General features: G+C 36.8%; 1 long non-coding RNA gene across 2 annotated transcripts in view; it reads right to left on the reverse strand.

Annotated features, from left to right (window-relative positions):
* The window catches only part of LOC144957394 (uncharacterized), a 127,124-nt gene that overhangs the window by 111,254 nt on the left and 870 nt on the right, over positions 1-15,000 (reverse strand). The window contains exons 2-3 of one of the 2 annotated variants that reach the window (XR_013642149.1): positions 3,552-3,593; positions 1,486-1,974 (exon numbers count right to left, since the gene is read on the reverse strand). This is a non-coding gene — a long non-coding RNA (uncharacterized LOC144957394). Of the gene's footprint in view, positions 1-1,485; positions 1,975-3,551; positions 3,594-15,000 lie in introns of those variants that run through there. The other variant, XR_013642148.1, reaches the window with a different exon arrangement.

Consider the following 15,000-nt stretch of genomic DNA (forward strand, 5'->3'; position numbering starts at 1 on the left):
CATTAAGCGTAAGAAAAATGAAAGACGATAATTGATTGATACTTTCTGTTAACGGCCAAGTATTCACTTTACACCTGAGTTCGGTGAGAGAATGTGAGTAATGATTTTTTCCCAAGGACTCAAATATGCGCTGAACGAGGCTCGAATCAGGACCTTCCGTTCCAAAAACGAGTGTCATACCTCAAGTCCATATAGCCGCACAAATCGTATTAGTTGCACGTTTAATTGTTATAGTTAATGTTTTTAAGGACTTTGCTTTCAACTGAAAGTAAAGTCAGTATTAGCAGACATAATCTATTTTTGAGTGAATAATACTTTAATCAAAGCATTCGGTTTTCTCAATTTTGTAACAAAACAGTTAAAATATTATAGAATACTTACGAATTATAAAGGTGAAAAATTGTGTTCTACAAAAATTTTGAATCACACACACACACACTCGCACACATAGGCAAATACAATCAAACACGCACATACACACACTCTAACACAAACACAAACGCTCTCCTCTACCCATCTCTCTCTCTCTCTCTCTCTCTCTCTCTCTCTCTCTCTCTCTCTCTCACCCATCCTTTCTTTCCATGTTTGGACTCACATCCAAACATCACAGAAAAAATGATATCCTTTTCATTTATTTATGTTACATTGTCCATTAAATTTGAATTAATTAGGATATTTTATATGGTATTAATATTGGTGTACATTCATTGAGTCATCATCTTGAAACTTCGAAGCAAACAACTCATGTTGACCAGCCCAAAATTACTATCAATACTTCAGTCTATCTCTCTCTTACCATTTTCAAATATGTAATGCATATTTGCGAATTTTATGTATCTAAAATTTATGTTGTAAAATATGGTTGATGGAACGGAGAGATGTGTGTGGATTAGGGGGGGGGGGGGGTAGATTTAATCGAACAACGTCAAAAGGTATATCATCCCTTTGGCTCTCTCTGCTTTCCCAATTATAATCTCTTTGCCGTCTCATTGTTGGCTTTGAACGCCGTCTTTGCAGATCTAATTATAATACTAACCCCAGAGGAAGGAGGGGGCATTGTATGCATCATAGAGATTTCCATTGCAAGTTTGTCATCTTTTTCAAAAGCATAACTCCTTTTATGTTCAATCGACCTTTTACTTCACTTATCGTAATTATAGTTTTCCATCCTTGTACGGCAAAGAAGTCCATGAAGTTATCTGGCAATATTTCCTTCATAGAAAATGAAGTTTTCTTTTTCTCGTTTAGTGAAAGACTGTTGCCCACTGTTCAGGGAAGTGAAATGGTATCCATTTGAATCCGTTACATCTTTTGGATGGAATAATCTGAGTTACGCCATCTTCCAAATATCCTTTCTCTCTCTTACTGGTGCTCGAGATTGTATTCAGGGTAAACCGTAACATTGCAACAACAAAGTTTTTTTTTTATTTTTCTGTCTACACAATTTTTAAATGAAGTTAATTTCCGTTTTGCTATTTTGTTCACTTAGGTAAGTATAATTTTACAACAATGAGGCAATGCAGTTTACAACACAGAACGAGACATCATCTGGCAACATGTAGCATTATAAATCTCGATATTTCAGATTGAATCATGTCGATGTGGACAGTGCGAAACTTGCAAAGCAAACGACAATGGTTTTCATAAATCTTTCTGTTTCCCATTTTGCTCTGGCCATTAGGGTGTGATTTTCGATGATGTACTCCCATGTGTTTTAAATATTCACTGAATTCGTAGCCGTTGAAAGGAGGTCGTTGTCCGTTCCCAGTGTGTTTGAAGATGTGTCTTTCATTACATATCTGGAATATTCATCGATGATCACCAGAATCTTTTCACCATTTGGTAGATGTCCAAAATCTGCACTGATGTCTGACCATGGTTTATCCAACAGTTTTGGCATCCTTAGAGGCTCTCTTGTATTGTCTTGTATTTGATGGTGTAGCCACTTGGTGTGCAGAATTTTAAATGTTACTACTTGAAGATCGAAGAAAAAAATAACAATGTGGAATTGAATCTAAGATTCAATTTAAAATACGAAAACAAAAATGGACGTTTCGGGTTTCCCCTTTATCAACGTTTGCAGATTATAGCAGAGATTAGATTACGATCCGTGCAGGTGAATGCGAGTCGGATGTCCCATACTTTATCCAGGATTTGATGGAATTTTCCACGAATAAGTGTGGGCATGTCCTGTATCTGCAACGTCCACAAGGCCGTTTTACGTTGATTACCGGCCATATCCATCGTCAAGCGGCTCCTAACTAGTATGTCCTTCAAATTGCGGTCCCGCCTGAAGGCGATTAGAGGCGTTTGTTGAATATATCCCTCGTTTCTACATGCTCCTGAACAATCTGACGGAAGTTATATTTTAAAATTTGTATGACTTCCTTGTTGTGTGGATGATTTGTGATGACTAGGATAGGTCTGTCTGTTTTGCTGTTAGTGTTGCGTGGGACATCCGACACTCATTCACCTGCATGGTTCGTAATCTAATTTACGCTATAATCTGCAAACGTTGCCACAACACATACGTGGGAGAGATTAGGCGACAGGATTGGACAACATCTGCTGTCTATTGATAACGACGAGGACAAACCTGTCGCCCACCACATCAATGGGTCCAGTTATCGAGGACTGCACGACATCCAAATCGCCGTCCTTCAGTTATGTCACACCACTAAATAACAAAGGAAATACAGGGAGGCAGAACTTATACTTAAACTGAACACCCTTTCACCTCACCTTAAGTATAGTACTGTATTAAAAAGTAAAAGCTATGAAAGAGCATATCAAAGTGCTGGTTTACATCTCTCTCTCTCTATCTCTCTCTCTCTCTCACTCGCTCTCTCTCCCCCCTCTCTCTCTATCTCTCTCTCTATTACACGCACACACACACACACACTTACTCACTCACTCTCTCTCTTTAATAAATAAATATTTATATAATATATATATATATATATATCCTACATATAATATATTATAATAATATAAATACAAAACATGAAATCATAGTGCTCGATTTTTTTTTAATAAAAGGAGCTATTTATAAAACATTTCAAGTATAAATATGATTATTTAACTTCTACAAGATTGTTTCAAGCTCTCATCAGGATGAGAGCTAAAGCTTTGAACAATGTTGTACAAGTTAAATAATCATAATTATATTTATATATTTATTAATATATATATATATTTAATTATATATATATTATATATATATATATATATATATATTTAATTATATATATATGATATCTGTCTATCTCTCTATCTCTAAAACAAAAACAAAATAAAAAAAACTCATCGAAAATAAACAACTAGAATATCGAACACATTATCTATACCTTTGACTGCCCCTCCAGCATAAAACCTCCACCGCCACTTTGAAAAAATCGAACAAGCTCAATCGAGAATAAAGACAGTGGGTAACATGGAAAGGAAAAAACGTATAAGGGGGATTATACCATAGCAACAGTGATCTATCTGCCCTAGATGAAAGGTTAGGAGAACTCTTCCAGAAAGTGTTATTTAAGGTATAAGCTACTTACTCCATTGGCCACATCAGTGATAGCAAATAGCATAACGACGAGCTGTTTCGTGGAGGAAAAAGAAAAAAAGTTTATATTATATATATGTGCGTGTGTGTGTGTGTGTGTGTGTGTGTGTGTGTATGTGTGTTTGTGTGAGTGAGTGTTGTGTCGCATGTTCAATTGCTTTGAGGAAATCAAAATACTGTTCACTGTAATGATATGCTAACAGTGTACATATATTTCATGGGTGGTGGTGGTTGGGGAGAGTGGTATCTGGAATATTGTTTCTAATTTATCAACATAACACCTTCGTCTAGTTAGTGGTCTCTTAGAGCCCATGGAGCTGGAATGTATCCGAGTTTCTGTAGCGATAAACAAGATTATATCAATTGTTTTTACCCTATGGATCAGGATGTTGTCTGTCGCAAAGCTTTTTACATCAGATATATAAGACCGGTGTAATGCGTGGTTTAAGGTGAAGATTAAATTGTATTTTTTATACATTCATAATGCTCCGACCACTTGGACGTTTTACATTGACAGTCAACTTCTACACCCGAAGAATCGCCCTTTCATTTAGTTTAATATAATAGAGGATTGCAAATCCTAGGATTTTCCCGTTAAATAATAAATTATAATAAACAGCGTTAAGTAATGGGATTTATAGCTGTCTAAGAATATAGCATTTAAAATAAAATTAATAAGCAATGAATAAGAAAAAAAACAAGTTCCAGTCCCACTTATATTTGACAATAAATGTTACTCTGATGTGTTCTGTTTTATAAGTATTAATGTACGTATTTACAGTTTCTGACTCATTAAACACTTAAAACATAGCCACAGAAGCTTGTGTTTAGTCGCCCAATAGGCGTTGTGCTGTGCAAGGCCAAGCAGAATTTTTAACGTTTTATAGATCAAGCCTCTGTGATTTTGAGCCTAAAGCTTTCTAAACGTAATTCTTTTCCAACAAATCGAGGTGGTTTTTGGACGATTATTTAACATGCTTTTAAAGAAAAACATTCTTATTATACGAATGGATTCTGAGAAAGGTAACATTTTATCTCAATTGTTGATTTCATTTTTACTATAGAGAATTTTCTCACTGTGCAGTACCTGGATACCCAAAGTATTTATAACGCGTTAAAACGCACTCATCGAGGTGGTTAAAGAAAACAACATAAGATTAATGATTAATGTTCAACTTGGACATCGACCGTGTCCTAATAACCGCCAATCTGGTCAAATCGTTCCTGTACAGGAATGTCAAAGCAATTATGAGTTTATTTATGTTCACCCCAACATGCTAAGCAACACATCGGTTGAAGTAAAAAATAACTACAATCAAATATGACCCGAACGATACATATAATATTATTAAGCGCCTTGAAAAGTCTGATATTGCATTATATTGTTGAATCATGGCTGCGCCCCAAAGGAAATGAAGTCATCAGAACAGATCTAGGACCACCAGGTTATCAACCTATATCAATGTCAAGAAGTGGGAGAAATGGTGAGGATATTTGCGTTGCAAACAAATTAAATCGTACAAGTCATTCGAATGTTGTGAATGCACAATCCTCCTAAAAGAACAGTCCATCAAATTTATTTGTTTATATAGCCCTCCACCAAATTCTAAAAATGGATTGAAAATTATCGGAATTAATACCCGAGTTCGAGGATCTTTTTGAAATGAAAGAAACTAAAATGACAAAACCTATCAACATTGTCGGAGATTTTAAGATGCATTTTGACAATACATAGGACTCGAAGGTGAAAGAACCAAAGTTGACAATGAATATTCATAAACTAGTTCATTACATTAATTCTCACAGTTACAGGAAAGATCAAACTTTAGATTGGATTATCACTGACAAAAACTGCTTTGCTCTACATTATAAATGTAACAGGCAATTGTATCTCCGACCATTCTGCCATAATTTTTGAGGTCAATGCAAATAAATCGAAACCAAAGAGGAGAATAATTGTATCAAGAGAAAGAATAAACGATGACATTTTCAGCAAAGAGCTATTTTTAAAAATTCCAAAATTCATGGTCAGCAAATGACAAGATCGTTCCTTCCAACACGGAATTGAGAAATCTCCATAACAATCTTAAGACCCTCACCATCACAAGTAGAAAGTCTGCTCCATGAATGAACAGCGGCATCAAAAAAAGCAAAAGCTGAGCGCCGTCGTGCTGAAAGAAAATGGCGAACATCACCTCTAACAGTCGAATCAGAAATTTATCATAATCACAACAAAAACGTAAAACATAAGACCAAAGAAGCATAGTCGTTTTGTTACAACACTTTGATCAAGAACTGTCGCACTTTAATTGTGTTATTCTCCATCACCAACTCAATGATTGGAAAGTCTACTATCAATTCCAAATCCACATATCCTACGTCGGTTCCAGCGGGAGACATTCCTGAAGTATTCGGTCATTTCTTTCCGGAAAAGGTAACTTCCATTAGAAAAACAAAACCAGATAGCAACTCACAAGGAACACCCCACTTTAAGATCTTTGAAGGCGACGTCGTGTTTTCTTCATTCACTGCGGTTACATAGGAATAAGTCAAATCGTCACCTCCAAAGATATACGACATTCTTGATCCAAAACCAACATCGTTACTCATTACTCATAATGATATCCTTTTACCCTGTATTACTTCAATCATAAACGAATCTCCATCTACAGGGATTGAACCACATTATCTTTTAAGCATGCAATAGTGACCTCTTTGCTTTAAAAAAAAGCAAATGTATCCCCTGAAGATCTGAACAATTTACGTCTCGAAAATCCTTGAAAAAAGTCATTTACTTAGATTTTATCTTTAGGAGTCTTCTCAATCTGCCGAAACTACCCTTATTAAGATTAATAATGATCTTCTTTGTGCTGCTGATGCTGGAAAAAAATCATCTTAGCGCTGTTAGATCTAAGCGCAGCCTTTGATCACTCCATATTAATTACACGTTTGTCAAAGACATTTGGAGAATCAGGTAACGCCTTAGTTTAGAATAGAATCAACTGGCCTTGACAGCCAATGGTCCTCTGTCCGAAGTGAAATTCCACCCATAAATCCAATAAAATAAGAACTTATGAGTGCATATTCAGTTTTCCATTTTTCAGTACATACGGGAAATTTTGAAAGCTAACACCTATGACTTAATTTCTGCTACGACCCACCCCCTCCAGATAATTATTTGCTCTGTTTCTGAACGTTTTTAATTTTATTGAGGGGAGAGGGGTCTGATGAATTATTCTATGTTCGAAAGAGAATTTCTATTGTTTTCTTCTAAATATTCCTTTTTTTTTGTTGCTTTGAATGTTGATTCATTCTGCTCCTGAAAAGAGGGGGGGGGGGGTTGGCTTTGATTAAGTGTTCTACTTTTGAGCGACATTTTAATGGACTCAACCAACATATCAGAATCTAGACCATGATTATATCAGTTGTTTCCCTTAGACACTTCGCTCTCTCTCTCTCTCTCTCTCTCTCTCTCTTTCTCTCTCTCTCTCTCTCTCTCTCTCTCTCTCTCTTCTTTGTTTGGCCTTGTCTATCTTCTCTCCTGTTCCTGAACATTATTGTTTAAAGAAGGTATTACATTATACCTTCACTTTTTTTCTGTGTTTCTTAGGGCCACCATAGACGCTACGTTTTGTACCGGTGACGGCGCTCGTCTAGGTCGGTGTGATTCAATCCTTGCGTCAGTCGCACAGGATTTTTGCCCACACACGGTGAGGTATTACACACGGACCGTCACTGGTCCCAGTCACTGTCTCTCTCTATTCTATTTTTCGTCTTGCTCACAATAGTGATCACTTCTCACTTAATTATATCAATCAGACTATTGACGGAACAGAATTGACGTCACTCAATTAGTTATTATTGTTTTAAGGCAGTTATTTTGGTTATTAGTTCTCACTAAATTATATCAATCAGACTTTTAACGTTCAAGGTTACTCGTAATTTTGCGTGTCGGTACGTTATTTCCGGCTGGCGGATGTTGTGAGCATTTTACCTAAACTCATAGCCTCTTTTACCGTCCACGTTTTTGCATCATATGTAGTCATGGCAATAATGTAACATGTCGAGAGCGAGAGAGAGAGAGAGGGGGGGGGGGGATGCTCTAATACAAAAAACCCCCAAAAAATTGCTCTATATATATACCGTTGTATTCACTAATGTGCTCAAATCACTTAATAAGGGTCCATGGCCAACAGCAAAACATGTTAGACGAGAGATGACCCCTGTTAGGCGATATTACAATTGTTTCCCGACATAGACGACGTTAAAAGAAAAAGTGGGGTACGCATTTTACACATGAACAAGGTGAGGGAATGCGAGTAAAGAGCCTTTTCAAGGACTCAATTATGCGGCGCTCAGAGCGGGACTCGAACCCAGTACCTTTCGATCCGAAGGCAAGTGCTATACCACAATACCACATGCATAGCCGCACAAGAAAGTGATGAGAGAGAATAGATACCTATGTATTGAAGGAGGAGAGAGCGGAAGGAGTGAGTAAAGTTCTTGGATCTTTATAGAAGGAACTAAATTGACGTAACTCATCTCTTTGTTATTGTTTTTAGACACCTATTTCTGTGATTAGATCAGACTATAAATGTTCACTGTTCGTTGTAGATTTGGGGTCTGGTGCGTTATTTCTGGCTGACGGACTTTGTGAGGATTTTACTTTAAAACAGAAGGAATGAAGTTAACGTCACTCAACACTTTGTTATTGCTTGTAGACAGCTATGTTTATTATTAACTTATCACTAAATTATATAAATCAGACAATAAACGTTCGAGGTTACACAGTTTTGTGTGTTAGTCTGTTATACCCCGATGAAGATGTGAGTAATTTTCCAACACGCATAACATCAATTCATTTGTAATCAGATATAATTCTAAAAACAACGTAAACCACGGAAATTTTTCCATTTTGTCGACAATAAAGATGTATTATTTCTTCTTCTTCTTCTTCTTCTTCTTCTTCTTCTTCTTTATTTATTTATTTATTTATTTATTTATTTATTTATTTATTTATTTATTTATTTATCTATTATTTATTTATTTATTTATTTATTTGTAGAATATAGTTCAAAGTTACATCCTATCCTGTCCTATACCCACTTCTTTCATCACGTAGTCAAGGCTTTTTGGCGTCTGCCAATCCCAATAAATGTCTGTGTCAAGGTCGACCGTGATGTCGCGCCAACGGTTGATGAGAAAAAAGACCAATAATAATAATAATAATAATAATAATAATAATAATAATAATAATAATAATAATAATAATAATAATAATAATAATAATAATAATAATAATAATAATAATAATAATAATAATAATAATAATGATAATTTTAAAAAATACGATGATCAAAAAAGAAAACTTTTGTTCATCTACCTCTTCCTGGCTCAAAATTTATAAAAATGTTATTTAAAAAATAATAACGCAGCATTTTTTTGGCGCAATATTTACTGGACGTGCTCAAGGCGCTTTAAAAGGAGTCCCAAGCCAACATCAATACTGAATATGAAGGACGAGACATGACGCCTGTCAGGCGATAATACAAACTTCTTTTTTCCGACAAAGACAACGAACGGCCATGTACTCATTTTTCACTTGAGTACGGTGAGAGAATGTGAGTGAAGATCCTTTTCCAAGGACTCAACTCTGCGCCACTCAGAGCGGGTCTCGAAACCTGGACCGATCAGAAAGCGAAAGTCATACTTCTATGCCCCATCACTATCGTTCTATTGACCACATAGCCTCACTATCCTTTCTTTAAAAAATATAGCATTGTGGAGACCATTACATTGTGCTTAGTTGAGTCAATAAAAAAATTGATACGGCGCACAACTCTACTGAAAGATTTGAAAATTAGAAATGTACTTTTTACAGATAGATAAACAGATAACTTGATTTCCTTTTATAATTTTAAGTCAGTTTGAAAGTTCGTTGAGTCAAACAGATATCATAAAATATGTGACCCACCGTATCAAAGCGGTATTATGTCGGGATCCACTCGGTAAGGGAAATTGAATTCATAGCCACAAATGTCCAACTTGGGTTTAATTTCTGTACGTTATGCTGGAGTATAAAGACTATTTCTTTCATTGCAAAAACTTTTAAGCTCCAATTTCTCATCATTCTATCTCTAAATTCACTTCTTGGGGTATGAATCATCCCGACATAATACCGTTTTGAGACGGAGGGTCACATATGTACCAACGACGACACTTGACTCCCAAAATCAACTAATTTTGACACTGTAAAAAGTTGTCAATTTGCGTCATCTATTTATGACATCAAGTATTATTATTACTTCCGTTGTGTTGTTGATTTAGCGGTGATCAGTGTTGTTATGTATGTTCTAATTGCGTGTATGTTTGTGTGTGTGTGTGTGTGTGTGTGCGTGTGTGTGTTTGTGTTTGTGTGTGTGTGTGTTGTGTGTGCTGTATAAATGTGTGTGTGGGTGTTGGCATTTTTCAGCAAATCGTGGAATTCAGTGATATTATTCACTTGATCACATGAAGGCATTTCATTCGCCATTTTGATTCTTTTTTTTTACTATTAGGGTTAGCTCGAGATCGAGGTTATTTCTTTTTCTATTAAGGTTAGTTATAAGTCTTAGTAAAGGTGCTAGGATGTTTGTTTTTCCATAAGTTAAGTAAAGGGGAGACATTTCGAAAGCTCCTACATCCCCAGTATTATTTAAATTTGTATTTTCACCGTTGATATTTTGTCAAGCATTTATTTATTCAATTTGTCATTATATCTTGAAGTATTTTTAAAAACTCTATAACAAACCTTGATAGATTTGTGACAGTTTAAAATTTCTTAATTTGACCATTGTTTTGATTTTCAACCGCCATTTTGATTTGTTAAATATTGAAAGGTAGTGCAAATCAGTCCGAGAGTTGTTTTTTTTTTCTATTAGGGTTAGCTCGAGAGGTTAGTCATAAGTTTTATTAAAGGTGCTAGGAAGTTTGTTTTTCCATAAGTTAAGTAAAGGGGAGACATTCCGAAAGCTCCTACATCCCCAGTATTCTTTAAATTTGTATTTTCACCTTTGATCTTTTGTCAGGCGTTTATTTATTCAATTTGCCATGATTTTTTTCTATTAGGGTTAGCTCGAGATCGGATGATTTTTTTTCCTATTAGGGTTAGTCATAAGTATTATTAAAGTGCTAGGGTCTTTGTTTTTCCTATTGGGGTTAATTAAAGGTACTAGGTTTAATTTTTTCTTGGGGTTAGTTGAGGGAATATATTATTAAATATATTATTGGGCCACACAGAAAAATCAACCGAAGATATACCAAATTACACAGACAACGTTGTTTACCAATCTGCCCTCATTAAATGATGGTGAGTACAGTATCGAATGAAAATAGTTCTTTCCCCGCGAAATTGCGGGCTTTTTACTAGTTAATTAAAATTTATTTCCAATTTAAACAATTTTTGCTGTAAACACATAGTTCTTGGTATCAGCCCTATTGTAAATTTGACGCTGATCACGAATCTGACGTTAAAACAGCGAAAATCCGAGAGACAAAAAATGGTCCACCTTTTTATACTGCCACGCCCCCGATCACTAATCAAAAATGTTAAGCCAGGCGGGATTTGCGAGCGATCGACCGTCCCGCCGCTCTTCGCCCAGGTATTTGGCCATACACATTGCGTTTTCACAATTTGCTTCAGCCGTATCTGTCCCCAGATCGTCACTGGTTGAAAACTGAGCGTGTATGGAGCCTTTAAGTGATAGTATCTATTTATAAAATAAAAATCATTTGACGACAGGGAAGTGGGTATTACCATATGCAGCATTTCATAGAAATGAAATAATATGTAATATTTTACAATTGTAACATTCTAAGGGAAGTGAAAAAGTGGCGCCTACGGGAATCGATCACAAATCGTCGAATAAGTCAATCATTCTATGACAATCTTCCAACCAATTAGGTCACGCAAATCTTTCTGTAGAAAGCGGTAAGGGCTGTTTGAAGCCGATGATCGTAAATTACTAACGAAAGAGTGATGTCTTTTATCTTCCATCATAGTCCGGAAAGTTCTGTTCCCTGACGCTGACCTTTTCTTATCAATTAGATCACCCCCCTGGGGCCCCCTTTCCTCTACCCACGCCACGCTAACATTTCATTCATACTGCAACCACTATTGAGTACAGACGATACAAGTTATTTTTCATTATATTATATTTTTTTCCGACGTTTATTTGTGTATTGTTGTGCTGACGAAGGGTTTGTACCTGAAACGTCCATTGTCTGTTTTGTTCCCATATGAAGCTTTTCCATTTTCACTCTTTCGTTAGTATTTTGCAAATCTTTCTGAAGGACGACGCATGTAATACATTCACAGTTGACCAGCGTTCGAATTAATAGTTGTCTAAGTAATTATATTTTAAGTCTTAAGTTCATTTTTTAACATCATATCTGTATCTGCACCTGTATGGTTGGCGCTGAAGAAACCAATGGTCTGGTTGTATTTCAGCGGCGTCCTCATTGGGCGCGGGCCCATGTCAGTCGGGCCTTGAAATCGTTTAGGTGTGGTACGATGATGACCAGTTCATCCAGCCCATTCCACTCCGAGATTGTTCTAATGAAGAAAGAATTTCTGTAGTTTTGTGTTCTTGTCTGTGGAATTTTGAAGCAGTTCGAATTGTTTTTGGCGTATCTCTCAATTGGGTTTTCGGTTATGTGGTTGGCAAAGTGAGTGCTCGGATTTTTCTTTTGTTTGGTCGTGGCGTGAAATAGGAGTCTGCCTTTATTGATGGAATTTAATCTGTTATTATCTTGAACATGGATGACAGACGGGTTTCTTTTTTTCTTTGTTAGAGGCTGATGAGGTTTCTTTCTTCTAACATTTTTGTCATGCATCCTGGGGTTCTGCTCTTATAGTTCCCAGTTATGAACCGGGCGCATTGTCTCTGGACTCTCTCAAGATTTTGAATATCCTCTTTCAGGTAGGGATCCCACGCAACTGCTCCGTATTCCAATTGTGATCTCACAAGTGCGAGGTAGGCATTTTGTTTGCATAAAGTCGGGGCGTGGCTAAGATTTCGGCGGAGAAAGGCGTAGGTGGAGCTTGCGTTTTGGGTTATTTTGTTAATGTGTTTCCCCCATTTCAAGTCCTTTGAGAAGGCGATGCCCAGGTATGGGTTATCGTCGACTTGTTTCAGGACGGTGTTGTTTAACTTGTGGGTCTCATTGCACTTTTTAGCTGTGCTGAGGATGTAGTATTTGTTTGCGTTAAATTCATTCCTCAATCCTTAGCCCACTGCACGAGACTATTCAAGTCCTCTTGTAGCAATCTTTGCAGATTTTATTGGTCGGTATATTAGACAGTCATCTAATTTGAGATTTTACTCATAGAGGTAGGTCATTGATGAAACAAAGAAATAGTATGGGTCCTAGCACCGTTCCCTGTGGTACTCCTAATATGACTGGACATTCATCCGATGGCGTGACGTCCAGGACTACTTTAATGGTACGTTTTGTGGGGAAATCAAAAAAGCCATGTGTGTAGAGCCACAAATTCCGTAATTTTTTTAGTTTCTGCAGGAGTTTTTGGTGGGCACAGTATCAAATGCTTTGGAAAAGTCAAGGATGCCGATATCTGCCAGTGTGTTGGCATTCTGGAGTTTCAACAGGCCGTTTACAGTTATTAGGAGTTGGCTTTCACACCAGTATCCTTTGCGAAACCTGTGGTTTAGGTCAGTTACGATGTCATTGTTCTCAAAATGGTTTATCAGGTTCTTACAGATTATATGTTCTAATAGTTTGGATATTGCAGACGTCAGTGTGATTGGACGGTAGTTCTCTGTTTTATTTTTGTTGCATATTTTTAAATACAGGTACGATGTTTGCCTTCAGCCAGTCATTAGTTGGCATCCCGGTGTTGGACGATTTTTGGAAAATTATGCATAATGAGGGAGCCAAACTCTCAGCACACTCCTTTAGTACTGTGTTGGGAATGTTATCTGGACCTGACGCCTTAGATGGGTCGACGTTTTTCAGCAACTTTTCACCTCCTGAGATGTTTATGTTGATATTAGAAAGAGATTGGTCACACCTCTGTGATGTCGGTGGGGTGGTTGTCTCGTGTGGACCAAGGGGGGTAAAGACAGATTTAAATTGATCCAAGAGGATCGTTGCTTTATCCTTCCCCTCAATGTACAGGGTTTCATTTTCTTTCAATGAGGCTACACCAATGGATCGTTTTTCTTGCTTTTTATGTAGTTCCAAAATGGTTTGGTATTGTCTGTTTCAAGTCCTTTTTCTATAACATTGTTAATGTGTGTCATTCTGCTTGTAATATTTCACTCCTACTTTGATGCTGCAACGATTTGTATGTGTCCCAGGTTCCGCTCAGTTTAGCCCGCTTGAATGCTTTTGCTTTGCGTCTTAGTCGTGCTCGTATTTTCCTGTTCATCCACGGCGGCGATCTTGTATTTTTATGTACTTTTTGTGAATTGACTCCTTGATTGCACTGAGTAGGCAGGAGTGAAAATGGCTCTGTGATCTCTTATGACAGTCCCTCGATTCGTGTTCGTAGTGCGGCCCAGTTGGCCTTTTTGAAAAGGTATCGTGTTTTGGGGGGTTGGTTCATATAATTGGGATTTAGTGTAGTTTCAGTAACAACGCAGGCATGATCTGATATTCCTGGTTGTGATGTTGTTGAATGGATCAGTGATGGATTGGATACCAAAACAAGATGTAAATTATTGTCACCGCGTGTGCATTCTTCGTGAATTTGTGTGAGGTGCGCTCCTGTTGTAATGTCGATGAGGCTTTATTGTATTGCACGTTGTGGACACGAAGATAACGTTTTTGAACCGTCCCAGGACAGTTAAAGACTCCTGTTAGAATAATTTGGTTTGGAGTTTTTTCGGAGTTTATTATTTCAAGCGATTTCTGCATTTCTACGATGTCAGTTTCGTTTCGACGAGGCATGTAGAACGATCCAACAAGGATGCTTTTATGGCCTTGGATTTTAACGCTTACCCAAATTATTTCACAGTCCGTTTTGAACTTTGTTTGCTCACAGCCTGTGAATTTTCTATCAACGAGTATGAATACCCCATCTCCGGGTCACCTGGTCTCATCGTCTTCATTTTCATTTCCTTCATCTTCTGCTTCCTCTCTAGGTAGTTTTCTGTCATTTCGAAATACCTCGTATTCTTTTGGGAAAATTTCACAGGACTTAATATTTAGCCATGACTCTTGTCCACAGACAATGTCTGGTTCATGTTTGTCAATGAGTGCACAGAATTCAGCTCTTCTGTGTACAATGCTACCACAGTTCACTGTTAGAATTTTTAGATTGTTATAAGTAGAATTTAAATTATTGCATTATTTTTTGACTGAGTTGTTTTTGATGTTTTCTTTGACTTCTCTTTGGTTTTTTTTTTTGTTTTTTTTTTGCTTCCACCTTTATTTCCTCT

This window comes from Berghia stephanieae, chromosome 11 (genome assembly GCF_034508935.2).
Source record: "Berghia stephanieae isolate SIO BIC M18660-M18661 chromosome 11, UCSD_Bste_1.3, whole genome shotgun sequence".
Lineage (NCBI taxonomy): Eukaryota > Metazoa > Mollusca > Gastropoda > Nudibranchia > Aeolidiidae > Berghia > Berghia stephanieae.